A 25070-nucleotide genomic window follows, 5' to 3' on the forward strand; every position below is an offset into this window, starting at 1 on the left:
TTCTGCTTTAAAAAATATGTTCATTGGTGAAAATTTGGAGAATTTCAATAAAGATCCAAACAATAGCAAAGATTTGATCATATTTCCACCACCCAGAGAAAATGACCATTAATATTTTGGTGTGTGTGCTTTAATTGCCGAGCTGTGTCACTTAGTCGTGTCTGACTCTTTGTGACCCCACGGACTGCAGCCTGCCATGCTCCTCTGTCCATGGGGATTCTCCAGGCAAGAAGGAGAGGGTTGCCATGCTCTTCTCCAGGGGCCCAGGGATCGAACCCAGGTCTTTCACATTGCAAGCAGATTCTTTACTATCTGAGCCACCAGGGAAGCCCATGAATACTGGAGTGGGTAGCGTATCCCTTCTCCAGGGGATCTTCCTGACCCAGAAATTGAACTGGAGTCTCCTGCATTGCAGTTGGATGCTTTACCAGCTGAGCTACCAGGGAAGCCTGTGCTTTAATTAATGGGCTGTTTTTTTTTTTTTTAGTTTACAGAAACACTGAGAGGAAAGGAGAGTTGGCATGGATTCCCTCAGCTCTTCCCCTCGAGTTTCTCCTGTTACCCACATCTTGCCTCAGTGTGGCATATTGGTTGTGATCGATAAGCCAGTATTGTAGATTATGATGAAAGAGCTTACATAAGGGTTCATTCCTTGTGTTGTATATTCTCTGGGTTTTGACAAATGCATAAGGACATGTAGCCACCATTTGAGTATCACACAGAATAGTTTTTCACGACCCCATGAATCGCAGCACGCCAGGCCTCCCTGTCCATCACCAACTCTCGGAGTTCACTCAGACTCACGTCCATCGAGTCAGTGATGCCATCCATCCATCTCATCCTCTGTTGTCCCCTTCTTCTCCTGCCCCCAACCCCTCCCAGCATCAGTCTTTTCCAATGAGTCAACTCTTCACATGAGGTGGCCAAAGCACTGGAGTTTCAAGAAAGCATACATAGGATTAATTTTGACAGTAAAGAATCCGCCTGCAATGCAGGAAACCTGGGTTCCATCCCTGGGTCAGGAAGATCCCCTGGAGGAGGGCATGGCAACCCACTCCAGTATTCTTGACTGAGAATCCTCATGGATAGAAGAGCCTGGCAGGCTACAGTCCATGGGGTTGCAAACAGTCAGACACCACCGAGTGACGCACACCACACACATTCGAAATTTAATATTTTTATATGTTCTTTAGTTTTTTAATAGAGGTGGTGGTTCTTCTTTGATTATAAAAGTAACACATGTTTATAATAATAGTGCTGCACACAGAACCACTGAAATGAATCATCTAAAAGATGGCAGTTTTTAAAAGAACGTGTTTATTTTATGAATTCCATTAGGTGCACATCAGGAAACAATCATGGAAGTTTTAGGGCCCAGATCTTAGCGCTGGAGGGTTGCCTTTGCCTCTGTGGTTTTCGCGTGAATTAGTGATTAAGCCTTGAACCACCAGGAAGGTGAAACCTGAGTGGGTTCACCCACACAGCCCACGGAAGACCTGCTGTGCGTCCTGGAGGGTGGGTAGGTTTAAAAGTCTTCGTTCTGGGTTTTCTCCCCAACACCCGCCCCTCGAAAAGGGCAGCCAGGGCGCCTTGGCCTGCAGTGACCTCCTTCCAGAACAGAGATGGGGCTAGGGGGCTGAGGGGCGCAGTGGCCCTGGTGAGGAGGAGAAAATGCTCCTCGCTCCCCCGGCCCCAGGCGAGGCTGGGGAGTTCTTGGGGTGGGGGTGGAGCCGAGCTTAGGGGCGCCAGGCTGGGGGTGCTGGTATGGGGGTAGTCATTGGCTGCGGATGGAAGGGAGCCGGGCTGGGGCATGTAGCTAAGGGGAAGAGGAGCTAGGGTCGGGGGGCAGTGTAGCAGGGCCGTCGACGCGGTGGGGTATATCCTCGTGGTGGATGGGGGTGGGGTTGGGAATGGTTGGGAGAATGGTGGGGGTAGCGGGGCTGCTGCCAAGGTGGCCTGGGGTAGGGGTGGGGCTGGGTGGAGTGTCTAGGGGCCAAACTGGAGGTGTGGCCTAAAGCAAGAGGCAGAGGCGAGCTTGGGCAGTGGCCAGGAGACAGGCGTGGCGTGGCCTGGGGGAGGTGGAAGGGGAGCCGGACTAGAGGCGGTATGTGTGCATGGGCGTGGCCAGTGGAGGGCGTGGCGTGGCCGGGGCGGAAGGAGAGCCCTGCCGGGGGCGTGGCCGTGAGGGGGCGTGGCCATGGAACGGGCGTGGCGTGGCCTGGGGGCGGAAGAAGAGCCCGGCCGGGGGCGTGGCCCGGGTGGGGGCGTGGCCTGGGCAGGGAGGTGGAGGCTGTGTGCTCCGCGCCGCGCTCCTCGCGCCTCATCCGAGCCCGCCAGCCCAAAGTCGGTTCGCCGGGGCTGAGGCTTCTCCGCCACTCCGGAGTGCTCAGAGCTTCGCGGGGCCAGGCAGGACCGATCCTAAGTCGCCAGGACGTCTAGGATCGGCCGACTTCGGGGATCCTGCGAGCGGGGCCGCTGTAGGTGAGGCTGCACCGGGGCACGGGGCGCTGGGCCGGCGGTCCGCAGCGTCGGTGCCCGGGTGTCCACAGGGAGCCCGAGTCCGGGAACGGAGGTACCCCAACGCCGGCCCCGCAGCCTGGGCGTGAGGTTCGCTCAGTGCGTTTGCTGCGCGGCCGGGCGGCCCGGCATCGTGGGACTCCAGCCCCGCGCGCCCGGGCACCCCCGGGACTTGACCCGCCGCGGGCTGCGGGAGGGACAAAGGCGCGGGGCGCCCGCGCCGCCCAGGGGATGCACTGGAGAACTTCGCTCCCTGGTGCCCCGGGCCTCATCTTCCGAGAGAGACGGCGGGATCCCGAGCTGGAGGGGTGGGCTCCAGAGCCGTTTTCCTTCCACTTGTGGACGGCGTGGTGGGGGGAGTCGGCACCCCAGCCCCCGGGATCACAGACCAGTGCTGCGCCCACGTCTGAGGAACTCGGGTGACCTGAGCGGACGGCCACCATCTGGCTGTACTGTCTCAGAGCCCGAGCAATGCCCTCCCCCAACCCCTCCAGGTGTGGAAAAAGAGCCAAACCAACCAAGCAGACAAACAAAACTCTCAACTCTCTCGGTCAGTTGTTTCCCAGCACTGGACAGCCTTGTCGATGAGTAGAAGAATAACTTGTTTATTTACTTGTTACCAGGGCCGTCTGAATTCGTGTGTCACGCGTCGGTCCTCCCGCCGTGCTCCCGCGTCTCACCTCGTTTTCCGTGCCTGGTGTTTTCTACCCTGTTATCCCTGCCAAGTCCCCGAGTTCTGTGCGCGCCTTCTCTAGCAGGCACAGAAACGTTACCTGTTTTATCCCGCCCCGCCCCCCAACCCCTTCCTAACAAACGCTCCTTTTCTGTGTCCCTCTACCAGGCTTCCTCAATGCAGTGTACCGGGGACCTGTTGGCTGTGCCTCCCTGTTCTGAACCTTGCCCTCTGCCCCGCCCCCACCATTTAGAGTTTTATGTGACTGTTTCTTACCCAGCATTCTCATCTTCACCCACCTGCCTCGGTCCCCAGATCAGCCATTCTCCTCCCACCAGCCTGCCAGTCTGTCTTTCTGCCTGAGCTCCTGTCTTTAACCTACCTTTTACCTGTTTCTCCCTGTGCTTTTCCCGCCTCTTGTTTCGGTTCCTCTGGTTGCTGATTTTTCTCCTGCATTGCCATCCCTCTGTCCATTTCTTCTCTGCCAGTTGGTCCCCCATCACCTGGCAGACGTCTTTATTTCAGAATGTCAAAAAGTGTCAGGAGGAGGCGGTAGCTTCCCCAGGACTGCTGTGGATTCAAGGATCTCCTTGCCTGTTCCTGGCTGTGTCTGTTCTCCCTGAAGCAGTACCATCCGTAGACAAGTTCTCTGGCTGTGTTGATACTTATATTGATATGAATGTTAGGTAGCAGTTATCGAGCACTTACAAGGAGCCAGGTACCCTTCTGAGGAACGTACATGCAGTAATAACTCACGAATCCTCCTCGCATCCCTGTAACATCGATGCATTCCTAACCCCATTATACAGATGGATAAAGGGAGGCTTGGAGAAGTGAAATACCAGGCCCAGACCCCCTCTTCTCGCTACACCAACTTTTGAACTCAGACATGGGTTGGGATTTGGCTTTGGAAATGAGGTCATTATTTGTGTGTTTTATTTAGTCTGCATTTTATAACAGTGGAGGGCATAATAGCTATACCTGTAGAGCCACGTGTGGGGAAGAACTGTTGTCTCCCGTCCTTCAGAAAGACGGGGACACTGCCTGGACTGGCCTCCAGTTGGCTTTCCTGAAGTGAGTGCCGGCCCCCTTGGCTACAGGAGAGCTCGAGAAAGCTTCATGCCAAGACCATTGCCAGCTGCTCCGCCCCTATAGTGAGAGGTCAGTTTCACTTTAGCTGGCCAGAGCTTCAGGGTCCTTGAGCGCTCTGTGATGCCGTGAGTCTAGTTTGTTTCCATTTCATTGTACAATTTAAAGCCTTGTTCAGATATCTTCTTTGCCTTCCTGTGAGTTGTAGGAAAGTATTTGTTCTTTTGCAGATGCTGAAGCACAGTCTTGGGAAAGTTTTCTGCTTCGATGGCTAGAAGGGACCTTATATTCCACAGATGAGGAAACTATGGCCCAGAGAAATAAAATGACATGTCCAAGGGAGGCAGCTGGACGGTAGGGCTGGCCCTAGATGCCCGACCTGCTGGCTGCTGGTCCAGGACTCTCTATGCCTGGCTCTACAGCCTGGTGGGGTGGCCTCTCAGAGACCTGCTGTGTGGAGCAGCTACTGCTGCCCTGCCCCCACCCTCCCTTTCCTAAGCTCAGAGGCAGCAGGAGGATTCATGGAGGATGAAATTGTCCGTGGGCTCTTTTTTTTTTTTTGGCCTGAGAGCTAAATATTTTAACAATATTTGCTTCTGAGATAAGGAATGGCATACATGGAATCATAAAAACACAGAAGTATAAATTCAAGTGTTTTAGAAAGAAGTATTTTTTGTTTTCCAGAACATCAGGCAGGAAGACCAGGCAGGAACCTCTGCTTTCTAGAGGCACGTTGTACAATCCATGGCAGTTTCAGAATCAGTAACTGGAATGTTGGATTGCGTTTTCCACTTGCAGAGAGAGAGGCATTAGTACTCACATGGTTCCCTTCATCTCTGCATCTCAGATGAAACGGGGGTGACGGGGAGCCTGTCTCTGTGTTGGCCTTGCCCTGCCTACCGGTCTCTCCTACTGACCTGGGACTCCCGTCCGTGCCCCCCAGTTCCCAGCTTTGCTCCCTGCTGTCTGGCTCACCCCTTTCTCTGGGAGCCTTTGGGGAACCTGGAGGGTGCTGCCTCCCGACAGTTGCTCAACCATTCCATACCTGCCGTTCTTGACAGAATCCAGCCCTGATGCCCTCAGGTGTACGTTGCATGTAATTAACTTCTCTCTGATGTTCCCGAATGAGATGGGTGGGTCTGTGCGTCCCTGGGAGAACTGATGAGACGTGTCTGTGTCCTGTGGTTTGGATGAGGACTGTGTAACTGAAGAGCAGGTTAGGTTCACAGCTCCCTTGCATAGTTGAAGGCGTCAAGGTTCATGGCTGTAGCCCCATACGATGAGTCAAGGCTAAGGTTTGAACATGGGGCTGCCTGGCTCAAGAGACCCACATGCATGTGTTTCCAGCGTGTCTCCTCTGAAGCTTGTAGCTCCCTCCGCAGCAGTGTCCTCAGGGCCTTTTACGAGCTAGAAGGTTCCTGGTGCCTAGCCGAGGTGGGGATACGAAGCGGTGCATGGGGCCTTAGGGGGTTTCCGGGCATCTTGTTCATCTCCCTCCTGGACCAGAGGAGGAAGGGAACTGGCTGACTGGGGGAAGCCAGGAGCTGCGGCAAGCCCCAGATGGACAGAGGTGGTCCAAACGTGGTTGTGGCCATTTGCTGTGGTCGGCATGTCAACGCTTGTGGTCACGAGTAACGCCTCATGCCTCAGCCTATGCTAGTGATCTTCAGGTGTCCTAGACAGAGGACCGTTCCCTCCCCTCACTAGGACCTTCAAGGACCTGATTACTTGGCCAGAAATAGCCTCCGCCTGTTTCCATGTCACCATGGGAGCTTTGCAAGCTCAGCGCCGTCATTTCGGGGACTGGGTGCCTGACTCAGGACATCTTCTCTGGCCAGATCTGAGTGGGCCCCCATTCCGTCTTGGGGTTTAGCCATGGAGTTGAGGAGCTCCAAGAGGACCCTGCTGTCTAATCTGAGAGAGGGAGGGACCAGCCTTTTCCCTCCCTGCTTAGCTCCATTACAGAGATTGGCAGGCTGTCCTTGGGGAAAATAGCACACAGGTCGGAACTGACTAGCCTGGAAGGTGGCCGTGGTGGGAGGCAGCCCGCAGGAAGCTGGGGTCTTTGCTTGGCATCCCGGGCAGGTGCAGGGGACGGAACCCTGATTTTACCCTCAGAGCAGAGGGGTCGGGAGGCCAGGGAGGAGGTATGCTCCTGGTAGCAGAGCCAGGATTACAGGCTTTCAGGGAAATTGCTGTTCATATAACAGGAACAGTAAGCAGTCCTGTCGTGGAGTATCAAAGTTACACCTCAGTTACATTAAACAGGGTCAGGCCCTGGTCAGTCACCACCACGTACAAGGTATAAAGAGAGAGTAGATAGGAGTACTAAAACCACTGACCTGTAGGTGTAGAAACCTGTCCACTTGGGGTGTTGGGACTCTGTGGCTTCAAGAGTTTATATGCTGGATGCTAGGAACATCCCTACCCTTAGGGAGGCTCACACACTTTCCGGGGGTAGAGGCTGGTGTGTGAAAGTCTGGGGACCATAGCAGGTGAGGGATCAATTTGCAGGGAGGGTGTTAGGGGAGTTCATGAGAGGCCTAGGATCCAGGAAGGATCCTAGGAGGAGGTGCTAACCACAGCCTGGGCTGAACAGGAGTGCCCAGGTTGGGGAAGGGGGTGACAGAGGGAGGCATTCTAGCCTCTGGGGACAGAATAAGAGGTGGGGAGACAGAGACAGTTCGGCGATGAGGGACCTTTAGACAATTCTGAGTGGCCCCTAGAATTGAGGGGCCCTTCGTTCATTACTGTCACCGTGTGCCCAGAACAGTGGTTCTGAGTCACTATCTCCTGGGTATTTGTTAGAAAAGCAAATTCTAGGACTTTCCCCCTGGAGTCCCCCAGACTCAGAGACTCGGGGGTGTGTGTCTGTATTTTAACACCTTCCAGGTGACTTTCTTGCATGCTAGCTTGAGAACCAGTGCTCTAGAACGTATGAGAAACAGCAGCTCTTCATTGCTCCTTCAAAGATCCGGGACCACATTTCTGCCTGGTCAGACCTCCCTCTGGGATCTGCTGCCCACCATCCGTGTGTTTCTGTACTGTGTACACTCGCACACCTGCCTCGCCCACCCTGCTTCATTTCATCCCTACTAGTGATGTAGACTATTTCTACAACACTGCTCCCTGACATGATTTCTTAGTGTTTCAAGGTCATCAGATAAATGGTTCAGGTCCCAACTCTGCTGCTTGCCCGCCGTGTGACTTTGGGGTGGCCTTGACCTCTCTGCCTCGGTTGCCCTTCTGAACAATGTAGATAGTGGTACTCATCTCTTCGCTGAGTAGTTCAAACTTTCTTGGGTGTTGGAATTACCTGGGGGTCTTTCGGAAAGATTGATGCCTTCTCTCACCCACAAATAGTGTTAGATTGTTCAGGGGCAGTGAAGTTGGGAACCACAGTCATAGGTTGCGTGAGGATGGGAGAGTCCATTCTTACAGGGTGCTCAGAAGAGGTCCTGGCACTTGTCAGCTGGGGCAGGGGAGGCTCGGATGGTTTTGTGATGGGATGGGGAGAAAGCGGAGCTAGTGTCGCTTGTTCCATGAATACTTGCTAGGTGTTGAGGGCCTGTTGGTTTGGGGCTCTCTTGGTGGTTCCATCTTATTCTGAGTGCATCTCCAGGTCTGACTGAGCATCCTCCAGGCAGGACTGCAGAGGTCTTGCGTGAGCAGAGCGCACAGGCCCCCACCCCCGGCCTGCCTTCGCAGCACCGGCATTGTCTTCCATCCTCTGTGCAGAAGCGCTTGACTTTTTGGAATATAACCAGATTCTAAACTCATGAAGGCACAGCGCTTTCCAGTAAGAATGCTCTCCGCCCCCGACCCCGGGGTTCTGACCCTGCCCTAATCTGTCATTTGTACCTAGACACCTGTTTTCAGACACACCAAACACCTTCAGACTTGGTCTTTACACCTGAACACACCAAACATCTCCATCTCTGTCTTTACACCTGAGCTGTCTTCTCTGATCTAAATGTCATATTATAAATTGCGTATTTCTGACAGTTACTTAAATAACATATGACCTTTCTGCATACTGTGCTCCGTCACACATAGTCTTTCAACCTTCATTCATTGTTAATTCAATAACTGTTGATGGGCGTCTGCTTTGCATCGAGCCTGAGCTGATGATTTTATCCCGTCTTTCCTGTGGCAGAACAAGCATACCTATCACCATGTAGAAGGCGTTTCTTTAGGTTTCGGTTTATAGCTACAGCCTGCTCTATACCTTTTGGTGGTGTAATCACCCCACTTGCAATAATAGAACATCTGAAGGACATTTTTCATGTTGACTCCATGGGCCTTCTTTGAACCCTGCTGAGATTAATTAAATCAAACCCCATGCAGCAATTATCCTAAAATATCCCCACCAGTTATTAAAATCCAGTTTGCCTGGGGCTGGAGACCATAGTTAGTACTCTCAGGATGAAATCCACCATCCAGTGTAAGGTCTGTGGGTTTCTTGTTTCTTTTAGTCTAGAGTCCGTCCTAGTGGTTTGGTCAAATCAATTAAAGAAACAAGAAATAGAATTCATATCTCAGGTTTATGATTTGTTCTGTCTCTGTGGAAAAGTTAGATTCTGTTTTTGGTTTTGTTTTTTGCTGTGCAGGGTATATAGGAAGCTGATGTTTACTCTTTAGGTTGGCCGGAATACATTTAAATCTGTGTTGAAAATAGAAATAATTGATTCACTCCATTTGTTCCGCTGCCCGAGGACTAAGTGAACATCTACCACTAGGGAAACTTTTGTGTGGCCGGCACACAAGTGGCTCAGTATTATGGTAAAGACTAGCCTCCATTGTGTGGCCTTAACATTATCACTGGTGTTACCCACGAGCTGAATAGCCTTTAGAAATACAGGCCTTCACAGGAATTGCCCTGGCTTAAATGTTCCCTGGATCCTTCTGAAATAACATCCCCCACCCCCTCATTTGAAACAATAAAGGAGGAGGGAATATATGAATATCTACAGCTTCAATTATATTCAAAAGGATTAGATTTTTAAAATGAGAAAAGTTAAAACTGTATTTTAATTTTTAAAATGTGACGTTAAGAAATAACCCAGAAAACACTGGGAAAAGTCAACAGTGTTCTTTAAAATGGTCTGTTCTAAGATCTCCCAGGCTTGCTTTCTCTCCCTTTGACTTTTCTGAAACAAACCTAAACTCCCCAGAGTGGATTGAGTGGCCCGTCTTACTGAAGAGCCTGCTTGTTTTATCGAGTCGAGTCCAGCTCTGGCGTTAGATCTCCCCTCTGCGTCCTCAGGCCTCTCTGCCAGGACCGTGGTGTCCCACACTTCCCAGAAAAGCATGGGGGACTTCACCGTTATGGCCCAGCTCCAGTTCTTGGCAGTGACCTCTGGGGTGTGTGTGTGTGTGTGTGTGTCTAGGGTGGGGCCCACACACGGGCTGTGCTGAGTCAGTGTATCCTTGTACCTAAGTCAGGTTGAGACGCCTGGCATCCCTGAGAAATGAAGCTGTGGAATTCTGAATAAGGAAAGTGGCAGCTTCTTCTGAGGATTCATTTTTGGATGAAAAGCCATGGCAAGGTGTGAGGAAGAAGACTGACTTGTAAACTTGCAGCTTGTGGAATCTGGATGACTGATGGGATTCTGTTCGTATTTTTTCTTAACCTCAAGGCATGTGCAGTCCTAGCTCCCTGACCAGGGCTTGAACCCGCGCCCCCTGCACTGGAAGTGCAGAGCCTTAACCACGGGGCCACCAGGGAAGTCAGTTTGTATCTTCAGTAGTTGTCCTCACCCACCAGCATCGGGATCAACCATTCTGCTCAGGGTTGAGCCACCTGTGTCCAGTTGCAGCTCTTGAAAGGCCATGTGCCCGGCAGAGTGTCTTGCGCTCATGGATGATGATGGTGCTCATTGAGGTGGAAGGACGGGCCACTCCTAAACGCAGCCATGGTTCCAGCCACAGGGAGGCCCTTCCCAGTTTCCACTAATCCTTCCCTGCAGCCTCACCGTCCCTCCTAGGTCTCTGTGCTGGGTGGGAGGGTGGTGGTGTAGGATGACCTTCTCCGGGCTCTCTTTCAGGCTAGACTCTTCTGCCACCGGGGATGGGGAGCCCTGGAGAAGGGTGGAGATGCTCTATCTGTCTATGCTGTCCTCCCCTGCTGTGGGCTGGGGCTTCCTGTGGCTCGACTGAAAATTAGGAGAAAATACTCAGGCTTAGAGAACATGGTAGATGTTCTTTCTGATCCCCTTGTAGGAGGAAGCAGGGTTTCTCTCCGGTTTTCCTGGTCTGTTCCTACTCTGACCCTCATCCAAGGTGCTCACCCTGAGTGGGTGCTCACCGGAAGCCTTCACGCGAGGCAGGGATGCGCGCGTGTCCTGGTATTTCAAGGCTGGCAGTGGGTGGGTCAGAGTGTACAGCGTCCCTGCTGCCGCCTGAAGGTATGAGTCTGCAGCACCCTGACATACCAGCACGTCCAAGGGGGTTTATCACACTGATTTCCTGGGGGCTGTTTCCAAACCTGCTGAGATTAATTAAATCAAACCCCATGCCACAATTATTCTGAAGCAAAATGGCTTATTAAATTCTGGTGCATGCTGGATTACTGAATTCGTATTGTCCCAGTAGACAATTACGGTTTTGCTTGTTTTCTCCTCTAGGACTTTAATAGACTGTTTTTATTTTTGTGGGTGAATACAACCAATCTCTCCTGGTTTTTCTTTCCTGCTGGGATGAGTTGTCTCTAAGGAAGGAGGAAATGCCATTGTCAGCAGACAGCACTGTTTCTAGGCTTTCCTGGAAAGTCGATTCCGTAGAAGCAGGTCTTACTCTCCACACAGTGCATCTGTTTTTCTCTGGCTGGGAATTTTTTAAGAAGTCTTTGTGTCAGTTGGAACACTCATCTTCTGAGATGAAGATAGTGGCTATCTGTGCAGATCAGTCCAGGAGAAACAGAAGGTTGGCTCAGCAGGAGGGTTTCTGGTCCCTTGTCCCCCAGACCCGGGGCAGCCACTTCTCTGTGTGTGCTTGCAGGTCAGCTGAAGAGACCTGGGAAGGACTTTGGTTTGCATTATTGAGAGGGGATTAAAACAAAACAAAGCAAAACACTGATCTCATGAGTGGTATAGTTCTTTATGTATGTCGCTTCCCTAGTGGCTCAGTGGTAAAGAATCCAACTATGGATGCAGAGAACGCGGGTTCAATCCCTGGGTCGGGAAGATCCCCTGGAGAAGGAAATGGGAACCCACTCCTGCATTCTTGCCTGGAGATTCCCATGGACAGAGGAGCCTGGCGGGCTACAGTCCGTGGGGTGACCAAGAGTCAGACACGACCGAGCACCTGAGCACACAGGCATGCACGCACGTTTCTTTCAAACAGCAGAGTTTCTTTTCTGTGACTGTTTCTAGAGATGGCTAGCCATGCATATTCCGCATGCCTGGTCAGTGACTCTTTCTTTTCCTTGTACAGACTCACGGCTGCAGTTAGCTTGGACCACATTTCTCATAGTCTTTTAGATGGAAAGGTATTTTTCCCATTGGGAGGAGCCTACAGCTTTCACCTCAGAAGAGAGGGAACTTCAGACCCACATCAGGACCCGTTTGCTAAGGGCTCAGGAGGTGATCTGCGTGCTTGCTGGTCTCAGGGCAGCGGCTCTGTTGCTTTCGGAGTGCAGAGGCCCTTGTGTACTCAGTGCTGCCTCGGCCAGAAGTGGAGGGAGATGGGGAAGTGGTGGCCTTGGTCTCAGAACCTGCTGCTTCCCTGTGCAGGTGGCCACGCCCGTCTGCTGGTGTCTACACAGAAACTCAGACACTTCTGGCACCTGTCCTGGGCTGAACCTGCCTCCGTCAGTCACGAGGTTTGCACAGTCAGGAAGGTCTCTGTAAAATACCCAGATCCTGGTGCTGGATTGTACGCAAGACTCAGCTGTGGTGTGTAGGTGGTTTTCTTTAGCTGGAGTGACTTTGGTACGAGTCAACATCTGACACACAGGAGGCAAGAGTTGGCAGAAAAGAGTGGGGATTTGAGAGTTCAATCAATATGGAATTGTATTCTTCGGGAGTTTTGCATTCTTGGTAATCTTTAAGATTTTTTTAGAAAGCTGAAATTATTGTAGATTCACATGCATAGAATAATGCAGTGACATTTATGTGATGTGGACAACATCATGGCTGGGATGTTGGCACTGATGTGCGTGCACGCATGCTCGGTTGCTTTAGTCGTGTTTCACTCTTTGCGACCCTACGGACTATACCCTGTCAGGCTCCTCTGTCCATGGAATTCTCCAGACAAGAATACTGGAGTGGGTTGCCATGCCCTACTCTAGGGGATCTTCCCACCCCAAGGATCGAATCCACGTCTCTTGCGTCTTCTGCATTGGCAAGCAGAGTCTTTACCCACTGAGCCACGTGGGAAGCCCGTTGACCTTGCTACGTGAAGATAAATAGCTTTTCCATCACCAAAAAGGTTCTTTGTGTTGTCCTTTTATATCCACACCCACTTCCCTTCTGCCCCTACTTCTTCTTTTGCCTCAAGCAACCACTAATTTTTCCTGCATATAATTTTATTTCAAAAATGTTATAAAATTGGAATCATACTATATGTTAGGTATTGCTTTTCTTACTCAACACACTGCTCTGAAGATGATACTACTCCTTCATTAGATATGTGTGGCTTGCAAATATGTTCTAAGTTTGATAAAGTCTAATTTATTGGTTGTTTTTCCTTTTTTACGGATTATCCTTTTGGTGTCAAGTCTGCCTAGCCCTAGGTCTTGAAGACTTATCTTCTAGTGTTTTTTAAGTTTTATAGTTTTACATTTAAGTCAATGACTCATTTGAGTTGGCTTTCATATAAGGTGTGAGATGTAGGTTGTGTTTTTTTGTGAGATTTTTGTTTGTTTGTGATTTTTGCCTGTAGATGTCTAATTGCTCTAGCCCCCTTTTTTTGTTAGAAAGGCTATGCCTTTTCTATTCAGTGATTTTTGCATTTTTATCAAAAATTAGTTGGGCATATTTGTGTAGGTCTGTTTCTAAGTTCTCCTTTCTGCTGCATTGAGCTATGTGTCTCAGCCAACATCACAGTCTTGATTACTATAGCTTTGAGTCTTGAAATTGGGTGGACCAATTCTTCCCAGCTTATTCTTTTTCGACATTGTTTTAGCTATTCTAGTTCCTTTTGCTCTCATATAAATTTTTGAATGATCTCATATCTGCTAGAATTTGGGGAGAACTGGCATCTTTACTATTTTGAATCTTCCAGTCTTCCATTTTTTTCATCAGTATTGTGCAGTTTTAAGCATATAATTTCTGTTCATGTTTGCATAGATTTCACTTTTGAACACTCGTAAATGGTATTGTGTTTTTTATTTCAATGCCCATGTGTTCATTGCTATATAGAAATACAGTAAAAAAAAATTGTGTTTGTGTTTAACTCGTGTTCTATAACCTTGTAGAGCTCATTGATTTTGGTTCTAGGGTTTTTTTGTGGATTCCTTAGGACTTCCTATGTGGATAATTATGTCATCTGCAAATAGGGATGATTTAATTTCTTTCTTTCTAAACTGTACACCTTTCATGTACTTTTCTTGCATTATTGAACTGGCTAGAACTTCTTGCACTATGTTGAATAAGAGTGTGAGAGCAAATGTCCTTGCCTCTATCTGATCTTAGAGGGCATCCTGTCTTTTCACAATTAAGTGTAATGTTAGCTGTAGGTCGTTGGCAGATATGCCTTATCAAGTTGAGGAAATTGAGCTCTTCTTTTTTTTTAAATGATGACTGAATTTTATCAAGTGTTTTCTCCATCAATTGAGATGATTATGGTTTTTTAGCCTGTTAATATAATGAATTATATTGATTAATATTTCAAATATTGAACCAGTGGATTCCTGAAATAAACCCAAATGGAACCCACTTGATCATGTGCATAATTATTTTTATATATTGCTATCCAACTGAACTGAACTGATCCCTGGAGAAGGAAATGGCAACCCACTCCAGTATTCCTGCCTGGAAAATCCCATGGATGGAGGAGCCTGGTGGGCTGCCATCCATGGGGCTGCAGAGAGTGAGACACAACTGAGCAACTTCACTCACTCCACTCACTCATATTCGCTTAGGTTTTATTAAGCGTTCTTATGTCTATTTTCATGAGAGATCTTGGTCTGTAGTTGGGTTTTTGTTTGGTTGGTTTTGTTAGTGTTGTAGGGTACTATCTTTATCTGATTTTGGTATCAGGGTAATACTAGCTTCATACAATGTCTAATCACAGAAAATGCCTTTCATTTCCTGGGTGACTAAGGATGCAATTAGTGTTAATTCTTTTTTAAACATTTGGTAGAATTCTTCAGTGAGATTTCTTCTTAGTTTTGAAATGACAAATTCAGTTTCCATAATGGTTAATGTCTGTTGAAGTTATCTATTTCATACTGTATTAGATGTGGTAGTTTTTGTTTTTTGAGCATGTGAACCATTTTCTCTAAGTTGCCCAATTTTTTGTGTGTCGAGTTGTTCATAGTACTCTCTTACTATCTTTTTGATGTCTGCAGGGAGGGTAGTGTTATCTCATTCCTAATATTGGTATATTGTTTCTTCTATCTTTTTTTTTCCTTTGGTCAATCTTGTTAGGAAGTTTATTGACTTTATTAATTTTTTAAAAGAGCTAGCTCTTAGTTTTACTGATTTTTGCTATTTATCTGCTTTCTTTTATATCTGCTCTTACCTTTGTTACTGATATTTCTTTCCTTTTGCTTGTTTTGGGTTTATTTTGTCTTTTTCCTAGGTTCTTGAAGTGGGAATTTAGACTACTGATTTGAGTTCTTTCTTATTTTCTTATGTATTTATTTAATGCTGTAATTTTTCCTCAGAGCACTGCTTTAGCTCTGTCCTGTAAATTTTGATATGTCACATTTAATTTTTAGTTTTATTCAGTTAAATGTCTTTTTAAAATTCCTCTCTAGACTTCCTCTTTGACCTGTGGGTTATTTTTTTAATTAATTAATTAATTAATTTTACTTTACAATATTGTATTGGTTTTGCCATACATTGACTTGAATCCACCATGAGTGTACATGTGTTCCCCATGCTGAACCCCCCTCCCACCTCCCTCCTCATCCCATCCCTCTGTTCATCCCAGTGCACCAGCCCCGAGCACCCTGTATCACACATCAAACCTGGGTTGGCAATTTGTTTTACATATGATAATTTACATGTTTCAGTGCCATTCTCCCAAATCATCCCACCCTCGCCCTCTCCCACAGAGTCCAAAAGACTGTTCAGTACATCTGTGTCTCTTTTGCTATCTCGCATACAGGGTTATCATTACTTTCTTTCTAAATTCTATATATATGTGTTAGTATACTGTATTGGTGTTTTCCTTTTTGGCTTACCTCACTCTGTATAATAGGCTCCAGTTTCATCCACCTCATTAGAACTGATTCAAATGTATTCTTATTAATGGCTGAGTAATATTCCACAGTGTATATGTATGACCTGTGGGTTATTTAAAAGTATGTTTAGTTTCCAGATGTTTGGAAATTTTCCTCACATCTGTTATTGACTTTCAGTTTATTCCCTTATGGTTGGAGAATGCATTCTGTATGATTTCAGTTAAGCGTTTTTGAAGTTGGTTTTATAGCCTGGGATATTGTCTGTCTTGATCTATGTTCCGTGTGCTATGAGGAGAATATATTCTGCTGTTGTAGTGTGGAGTGTACTTTGCCTTTCTAATCCCGTTGTTAATGCTTTTAATCCTGAAATGGAGTATTTTGTTTTAAATATTTTTTGGTGAAAATGAGGAGACTGAAAATCCATAATAATCCATATTGTTAATTTAGGGCAACTTTGACAACCATCCAAGGGGAGGGTAGAGTTTATATTCTCTATTGGAAATGTGGGTACCAGAGGGCCATTTCATTACACTGTTGTGTTAGGATTAGAAAGACTGATGAAAACCGTCCTAAATCTCAATCAAAATTAGAGGTCAGATAGCTGGAGGTGCTGACCAGGACTGGAGGTATTTCAAGATTGGTTGGGTTTTTTTCTTGTTGATTAGTTTTTATTAGTTAACTAACTCACTGCTTACTAAGTATTCAGTCTTTAATTAGATCTAGAGCAGAGTGATGGGTTATTGATATAAAGCTATATTTTTAATCTATTCTGAAAAACATGTTGAGCAATTCCTCTGTTCCAGACGTGGTGCTAGCTCTTGAGAATTAACTAGAGAGACATGGACTCAAGTATTTTTTATTCTCCCACAGAAGAAAACCTAGAAATCTATCTCAATGGCTTCCATAAAGACTGATTGCTGGGAAACCGAAGAGTAAATTAAATTTTGAAGATTGTTTTAGTTTCAGATGACACAACTTAAATTTGAGAAACAATGTTAAGTGTGCCATGCGGAGAAGCTGTTTTTATCCCGTGGTTGTAGAGTCACATTCAGTTAAAAACCTGGCCCTTCTTGCAGGTCTTCTGAGTGCCACGCACTGAAGTAGGTGCAGGGAGTCTGGATTTGCTCAACCCTGGCTGTACCTTTTCTTTCTTCAGTCTGATTGTTAAAAAATAGAGGCCAAGTATAAATTTCATACTTTACATCCATTTTTATGTGTTGTTTCTTAAGAAATAGAAGCTTCCATGTATAGTAAAAAAATAGAAGCTTCCATGTATAGTTATAGTAACATAGCTATATAAAGAATATCTACATAAGTGCTGTTGGATTTAAGTACAAACAGATCTGGTATCAGTGTCAATACTGACGTTACCTCACGTCGTTGTGTAAACACACCGTTAGTTTAACCTGTTTAACCAGGTACAGTTACAGAAGGGCAGCAAAGACCTTACTCCATTACATGTAACACAGCAAGAAGTGAGAAAATGCAGTTAAATATATCACAGTGGTTGCTCTCCTTTTCCCTATGGCATCGTAGTTTTCCTCTAGCATCTCTTTTTCAGATTACAAAAGCACGTTATTTCCCAGAAAACCACTTGCTTTGATTAATGGGGCCAGGCCAGTCCAAGGACAGAGTAAGTACATGGGAACCTGGCTTGATCCCTGGAGAAAGTCCTGTCTTCTTTCTCTCTCCCTGTAGCTCTTTAATTTCATTACCGTGTTTCCTGGTAAGTCACTAAGGAAGCTCCAAGTATCTAAATAAATGGTAGGTGATGGGTTGATGAGCTATTAATGGTTGAGAATAATAGGCTCAAACTTTATTTTTTATCATGTCATTAAAGAACATCCTCTTTCTTCCTAGTATGAAAGGAAGTGGGAAATGCTCTACTCGACTGCTTTTATTCTTCCTCCGTTAATCGCAGTCTGGCGGGATGGACTCTGCTTTGCTACCCTGATTCACTGTTACTTTTAACTGTGACATCAAGTTCTTAGAGATATTTGGAAGAAAGACATCAAATGCCCTTACGACAGCTTGGGCGTGCATCCATTGGTCTGGCTGACACGGTGAGCCTGAGACAAATCAGGTGACTTCTTGGAGCCTCGTTGTTCCCCTGTCTGTGCAGTGAATCTGGGTGATGATAAGGGACTCCCTCCTCCCTACTTAGTCGCAGATGTTTCCGTTGTCATCTCTAGTCTGCGAGCTCCAGGGGAGTGAGAGCTGTTGGGCAGGAACAGAGACGCAGAGAATGGACTTGTGGACCCAGCAGGGAGAGGAGAAGGAGGGATGAATGGAGAGAGTGGCACTGACGTACGCCCACGTGTAAAACAGGCAGTGGGAAGCTGCTGGGTAGCATAGGAAGCCCAGCTTGGTGCTCCATGATAACCTAGAGGGGTGGGATGGGGAGGAGGTGGGGGGAGGAGGTTCAAGAGGGAGGGGACATATGTATACTTATGACTGATTCATGTTGTTGTATGGCAGATGCCAACACAATATTGCAAAGCAATTATCCTCTGATTAAAAATAAAAATAGAGAACGAATTGACCATACACCTGAAACTAACACAACACTGTTAATCAATTATAATCCACAGAAAATAAAAATTAAACAGAGGAATGAGTTGACAGCACAGCAAAGCCAGCAGCCTCACTTGCTGCCTTTTTAAACAGCTTTGTGAAGTATACTTGGCATACGTACTGTTGTCATCATCCAGAGTCACTGCACAGACAGGGGACAGTGCGGCTCCAGGAAGTCACCTGATTTATCTAAGACATACTGTGTATACACCCAGCGCACACACACTGCTATGTATAAAATCGATAACCAACAAGGACTACTGTGTAGCACGCAGACTCATACTCAACATTTTGTAATAACCTGTAAGGGAAGAGAATCTGAGAAAGAGTAGGTATATATGTGTATATGGAATCACTTTGCTCTGCACTTGAACACAACTGTTATTGTTCAGTTGCTCAGTCGTGTCCGACTCTTTGCTGTGACCCCGTGGACTGCAGCATACTAGGCTTCCCTGTCCCTCACTGTCTTGCAGATTTTGCTCCACTGAGTTGATGATGCCATCCAAGCATCTCATCCTCTGTCATCCCCCTTCTCCTCCTGCCTTCAGTCTTTCCCAACGTCAGGGTCTTTTCCAGTGAGTCAGCTCTTCCCATCAGGTGGCCAAAGTATTGGAGCTTCAGCTTCAGCATCAGTCCTTCCAATGTATGTTCAGGGTTGATTTCCTTTAGGATTGACTGGTTTGATCAACATGATTATATGTCAATTAAAAAAAAATATATATAATTGATATACCTTACCTCTCATCCATTTAAAGTGAGGAATTGTTTTTAGTATATTTAGAATCATGCCCGTCATCATTGCAGTCAGTTTGAGAACACAAGAAGAAATCTTCATGCCCACTAACAGTCACTCCTCTTTTCCCCCCAAACCCCCAGTAGTTTGTGCTATTAGTACCACTAAATAATGACTTAATATCTGATGGCTTAAGCTCCTAAAAAGAGAGTGGAAAAAGTTGGCTTAAAGCTCAACATTCAGAAAACTAAGATCATGGCATCTGGTCCCATCACTTTATGGCAAATAGATGGGGAAACAGTGGAAACAATGGCTGACTTTATTTTTCTGGGCTCCAAAATCACTGCAGATGGTGATTGCAGCCATGAAAAAAAGATGCTTACTCCTTGGAAGGAAAGTTATGACCAACCTAGACAGCATATTGAAAAGCAGAGACATTACTTTGCCAACAAGGGTCCATCTAGTAAGGCTATGGTTTTTCCAGTGGTCATGTATGGATGTGAGAGTTGGACTATAAAGAAAGCTGAGCGCTGAAGAATTGATGCTTTTGAACTGTGGTGCTGGAGAACACTCTTGAGAGTCCCTTGGACAGCAAGGAGATCCAACCAGTCCATCCTAAAGGAGATCAGTCCTGGGTGTTCATTGGAAGGACTGATGTTGAAGCGAAAACTCCAATCCTATGGCCACCTGATGCAAAGAGCTGACTCATTTGAAAAGACCCTGATGCTGGGAAAGATTGAGGGCAGGAGGAGAAGGGGATGACAGAGGATGAGATGGTTGGATGGCATCACTGACTCGATGGACATGGGTTTGGGTGGACTCCAGGAGTTGGTGATGGACAGGGAGGCCTGGCGTGCTGCAGTTCATGGGGTCACAAAGAGTTGGACACGACTGAGCGACTGAACTAGACTAAGCTCCTTTTAGAGAATGAAGCTGATATTAGCCATATTTAATATACGTATTCAATATTTCTCTAATAAATTAACCATGTTCTAATATGTATTTGAAATAATAGATGATTTGGTTCAATATCTTAATTTTAATGGCTGATTAGCTGAAATGTTTCCTTATTAAATTCTCTGACAAAGGAGCATTCTTTTTTTTCCCCCCTAATAATTCCTTGGAATGTCTCTGGAAGCTCTTATAGAAGACTTTCAATTTCCCTTGAGGAAATGCTAGAGGTCATGGGCTGCAGAATCAGCCAGTCTTGGTCCGAGTCCCCCTGCTTCCTCACCTGCCGCCCAGGATGGGGACCTGCTACCCGGGACTCTTCTGAGAATTCGGAGAGGCTCTGCAGAGGAGTGCATAGCACAGCTGCTGGTGTTTAGGAGGAGCTGAAGGCTCCAGGATGGTGCGCTCATATTCCTCATGAGTACCTTGTATAGCCTGGCAGCCAGTAAATGCCTGAGTGAAAGGCGGTGTTGAAATTATTCACCTACTTGTGGAAAACTCCTCTGTGGGCTTTTCTTCCCTGTAAGAGGAATCCTGCCTTGTGAAGGAGTCCAGGCTGGGTGACGTGCCACCTGTCTCTAGGATCCTGCCTGAGGCTCTTAGAGGCAGGCAGCTTCCTCCCCTGCCCTCGGTGGGAAGATGAGTTTAGTGCGGCTCTAGTGCTGTGATTTGATTGTCCTATCTGTATCCTTCCTTAAGCTGTATCCCTTACTTTGTCAAAACCTTCATTTCTAGTTATCTGGGGTGCTACTGCTACTGCTAAGTCACTTCAGTCGTGTTGGACTCTGTGGGACCCCGTAGACAGCAGCCCACCAGGCTCCCCCGTCCCTGGGATTCTCCAGGCAAGAACACTGGAGTGGGTTGCCATTTCCTTCTCCAATGCATGAAAGTGAAAAGTGAAAGTGAAGTCGCTCTGTCATCTCCGACTCTTAGCGACCCCATGGACTGCAGCCCACCAGGCTCCTCATTCCATGGGATTTTCCAGGCAAGAGTACTGGAGTGGGGTGCTACTAATGGGGTTAAATTTAGTTTGCCGTGCAGGTTTGAGATGTATTAGAAAATTCACTGTGCCGTTGTGCTTTGTTACACAGGTCCATTAAATAAGGCCTAGTCCATCCAAACAAAACTGATGAGACCCCCGGGGGTGGGGCGGGTACCATGGTGATTGTCCAGGCACTGCTGTCTGTGCTGGCAGGGTGGTGGAGGTGCTGGGGGGTTGTGGAGTGGAGCAGGGAGGAGGAAGGGAGCTCATAGAGCAGGTGTTACTGTATTGCTACATTTGAGATTAGGGTGTGTGGAGCTTCTCAAGAAAGACATCTACCCGCATAGGTTTCTTACTCATGGTAACTTGCAAGCAAAGGTAGAGAAAGAGTTCTACCTGCACGCACGACTTCCTAGTGATAAGGTTAAAGCCTTTTTCTGAGTTTCTATTTCCGGTATCCGGTAAGGCTCTCTCTGTCTTACTAGATCTAAATCTCTTCATCTCATTTTCCGTTATGTGCATGTTGAGATTGTTTTAGCCTCAACAGAGGGCCGAGTGTTTCAAAAATCAGATAAATTGAACATACATTTTCAACTATAAATCAACTATAATGAATACGGATTTTCTTCAGGGCAGACATGATTCTTCTCTGTGGAAAATGCCACCAAAGCAAACCAGGATGAAGGCAGAACTGGGAACAATGGACCGAGAGTCCTCGCTCTGTAAGCTTAGTGCTCAGAACTATTTCTGCGTGGAAAGTTTTCAGAGATCAAATCAAGGCTTTTACTGCTTTGCCTTGTTCTCCACTGGCTGGCGGCGGCCTTACCTTCGGTGCACCTGGGCTGAGGAAGGAAGAGAGGGGACCCACATGTCCTCTCCACGCTGGGGCTGGGAATTTGGAGCATTTGTTCAAATCCTGGTTTTGCCCTGAGTTTGTGTGATTTTTAAAATGATCATGTGTGTGTCCTCTGAAATGGGCCTACCCGGGTTTTGCATGTCTTAGTTCGGTCCCTGAATAAAGCAGTGAGCAGACATTAGTACTCCCACCCTGTGAAGGAGACTAACTTGGGGAGGTTAGGTAACTTGTTAAAAATTACCCAGAAAAGCTAATTTCCTTCCCAGGACTATCATGAAAAGTTACACAGGGTGCTAAGTGAGGAGTCACTGGCAACTTCTTTTTTAAAATATTACAAATCATTCAGATTTTTTTTTAAAAGCCATAACCTGTGGCATGTGGGATCTTATTTCCGTGACTAGGGTTCAAACCTGTACCCCCCACGTTGGAAGGCGGAGTCCTAACCACTGGTCCACCTGAGTGGTCCTCATCCAGTTTTATTAATTAACATATATCAAGTTCCCACATAGCCTAAGTAAACCTTTAACAGTCCACCTATGAGTCTCTGACAAAGATTACAGGATTTCAGAAAGATTCCTTTTCTTCTGATGGAACGATGCGAGACATGTGATTTATAATGGTTTACAAAATGGAGACAACTTATTTAGTAAACACAGATGTACATTAATTTAATTTAATTTTTTTAAAACTAGCCGATCAGCAAACAATGCTGTGATAGTTTCAGGTGAACAGGGAAGGGACTCAGTCATACATATGCATGTATCCATTCTCCTCCAAACTGCCCTCCCAGCCAGGCTGCCACGTAGCATCGAGCAGTTTCCTGTGCTGAGCCGTAGGTCCTTGGTGGTTGTGTGTGTGTGATCAGTGCTTCGTTGTCGCCGACTCCTGGTGACCCCACGGACTGTAGCCCACCAGCATCCTCTGTCCATGCGATTTTCCAGGCAAGAATACTGGAGCGGGTTGCGGTTTCCTTCTCCAGAGGACTCTTCCGACCCAGGGATCGAACCTGTGTATTGGGTCTCCTGCACTGGCAGGTGGATCCTTCACCACTGCACTCCCTAAGAAAGCCCCCAAAGAAAGAAAGGCATGTAGTAATTTTGAGAGTTAAAATTCATTATTGTTTTTAAATTATCTCAAATAATGACTAGCTGCTTCTTTATTCATGGCAAGTACTGACAGCCTGTATGAGTGGCTGATTGTGAATAGGTATCTGGGCTCTGTGCTCCCTGAGAATGACTCATTTTGAGAAATCAGAGTTAAACTCATTTGGGTGTTGAAATTCCATACAGAAAATCCTCTGGGAGGAATTTTTGGTTCTACCTGAACCCAAGTAATCAGACTGCTTTTGTTCTGAAACCCAAGCCACGCAGCTGGAGAGAACCCAGCCCTGTTGACTGGGTCAGAGGTGGGTCCAGCCGTCAGCATCCGCATGCCTGCCGCCTGGTCCCAAGCAAGCGCCCAACACAGCGGGAAAGCGGGGAAAATGCCGCACTGCCAAGATTACCACTTTCTTGCTGTTGTTGTCAGTTTGGGTTTTTCTGAAGTATATATTTAACTTGTTGATTTTTTTTCTCTCTGATGTGTAATTGTTGTTACACATTAACTTAATGCCAGGCCGCAGCACAAACCTACAAATCACACTGGTGGGTTTTTGTGTTCCGCACAGGACAAAGTTCAAAGCTCTGATAATTTCATGGTCTGAGCTCTCCCGTGGAGCCACCAGGACCTAGAATAAATTCATCCCTACTGTGTGTGGTACGACCCTGGTGGTGGCCTTTTGAAGACCTGGAAAGGTAGGATGGGCCCCGACTGCCATTTTTTAAATGCAATAGCTCTTTTGTTATCTTAATGGAGATTGGAGTTAAAGGAAAACCCATTATTTTTGTTCTGAGTCTAAAGTCAAGTGGTGGCATGTACCAAAAGTGAGGGATGCTTTACTGCTACAGGATTTGAGTGGACATATGAGTTGTTCCCTGGAGAAGGGCATGGCTACTGGCTCCAGTATTCTTGCCTGGAGAATTCCACAGAGGAACCTGGAGGGGTACAGCCCATGGGATTGCAAAGAATCAGATATGGCTTAGCAATCAACACTTTTTTTTTTTTTTAATGAGTTTTTCCACCAGGAAGAGCTCATAATTTTCAGGGCAGGCGCTGGGAGTCAGTCTTTTGAAAAGTGCGTTCGTTTTACATTGCATTTTGCTTCTCCGGGGACCTACTCTGTAATTGTGTTCATTATCAATCTGGGCATTCTCCCCGTTTATGTAATGTAATATAAGCCTTTCCTAACAATGCAGACCAGGGCACCTCACTGTGATGTGTGTTTGTGGCACTAAGTAGGTGCTAGTTTGTGTGACCAAAGATTATACCATAAATGCTTTTGTTGGTAACTGTTCCCAGAGTGCCTGATAGGCACTGAATAGTAAAATTTTATTGCTTTGCTTTATGAAAGATTTTTTTCATAAGGGATTTTATTTATTGGCAACGTTCTGTTGTGTGTATGATTTTTCTAGGGGCCTGTAATTTAGATTTTTCTGACTCAAGGCTATAATTTATTCTAAAGCTACTTGAAAATCCATTCTGTAAGAAATAAACCAGTGCAGAGAATTGAAAGACTGAGATTTGAAAGAACCAAATTTCAGTTAGCGCTTGGATTTTACCTCTGAAAGGAGTTCCTTCTTTAATTTTGAGTCCACCAGTAGCCCATTAGTTTTGACATCGTGATTATTGACAGTTCTGCATATCTAGTCTTTGACTATGTTCTCATTTTGCAAATCTGCTCCTTGAAAGAAAAGCCATGACAAACCTAGACAGTGCATTAAAAAGCAGAGATATCACTTTTCTGACAAAGGTCCATCTAGTTAAAGCTATGTTTTTTCCAGTAGTCATGTATGGATGTGAGAGTTGGACTATAAAGAAAGCTGAGCACTGAAGAATTGATGCTTTTAAACTGTGGTGTTGGAGAAGACTCTTGAGAATCCCTTGGACTGCAAGGAGATCTAACCAGTCAATCCTAAAGGAAATCAACCCTGAATATTCATTGGAAGGACTAATGCTGAAGCTGAAGCTCTCATATTTTGGCTACGTGATGTGAAGAGCCAGCTCATTGGAAAAGACCCTGAAGCTGGGAAAGATTGAGGGCAAGAGGAGAAGGGGGCAACAGAGAATGAGATGGTTGGATGGCATTATCGACACAATGGACATGAGTGTGAGCAGACTCTGGGAGATAGTGAAGGTCAGGGAAGCCTGACCTGCTGCTGTCCATGGAGTGGCAAAGAGTCAGACATGACTGAGCAACTGAACAACAAAAACAAAGCGGGTCATTTGTCTTAACACACAAAGCAT

General features: G+C 46.6%; 1 protein-coding gene across 5 annotated transcripts in view; it reads left to right on the forward strand.

Moving 5' to 3' along the window:
- SPATA13 (spermatogenesis associated 13) overlaps positions 1-25070 on the forward strand; it is a 230255-nt gene that overhangs the window by 121463 nt on the left and 83722 nt on the right. Inside the window, exon 1 of one of the 5 annotated variants that reach the window (XM_042254888.1) lies at positions 2323-2481. The exons of 3 other annotated variants lie outside the window; for them this stretch is intronic. The gene's annotated coding sequence lies outside the window, so the exon portion shown is untranslated. Of the gene's footprint in view, positions 1-2322; positions 2482-9500; positions 23522-25070 lie in introns of those variants that run through there. One more of the 5 variants, XM_060394105.1, reaches the window with a different exon arrangement.

Source organism: Ovis aries, chromosome 10 (genome assembly GCF_016772045.2).
Source record: "Ovis aries strain OAR_USU_Benz2616 breed Rambouillet chromosome 10, ARS-UI_Ramb_v3.0, whole genome shotgun sequence".
NCBI lineage: Eukaryota > Metazoa > Chordata > Mammalia > Artiodactyla > Bovidae > Ovis > Ovis aries.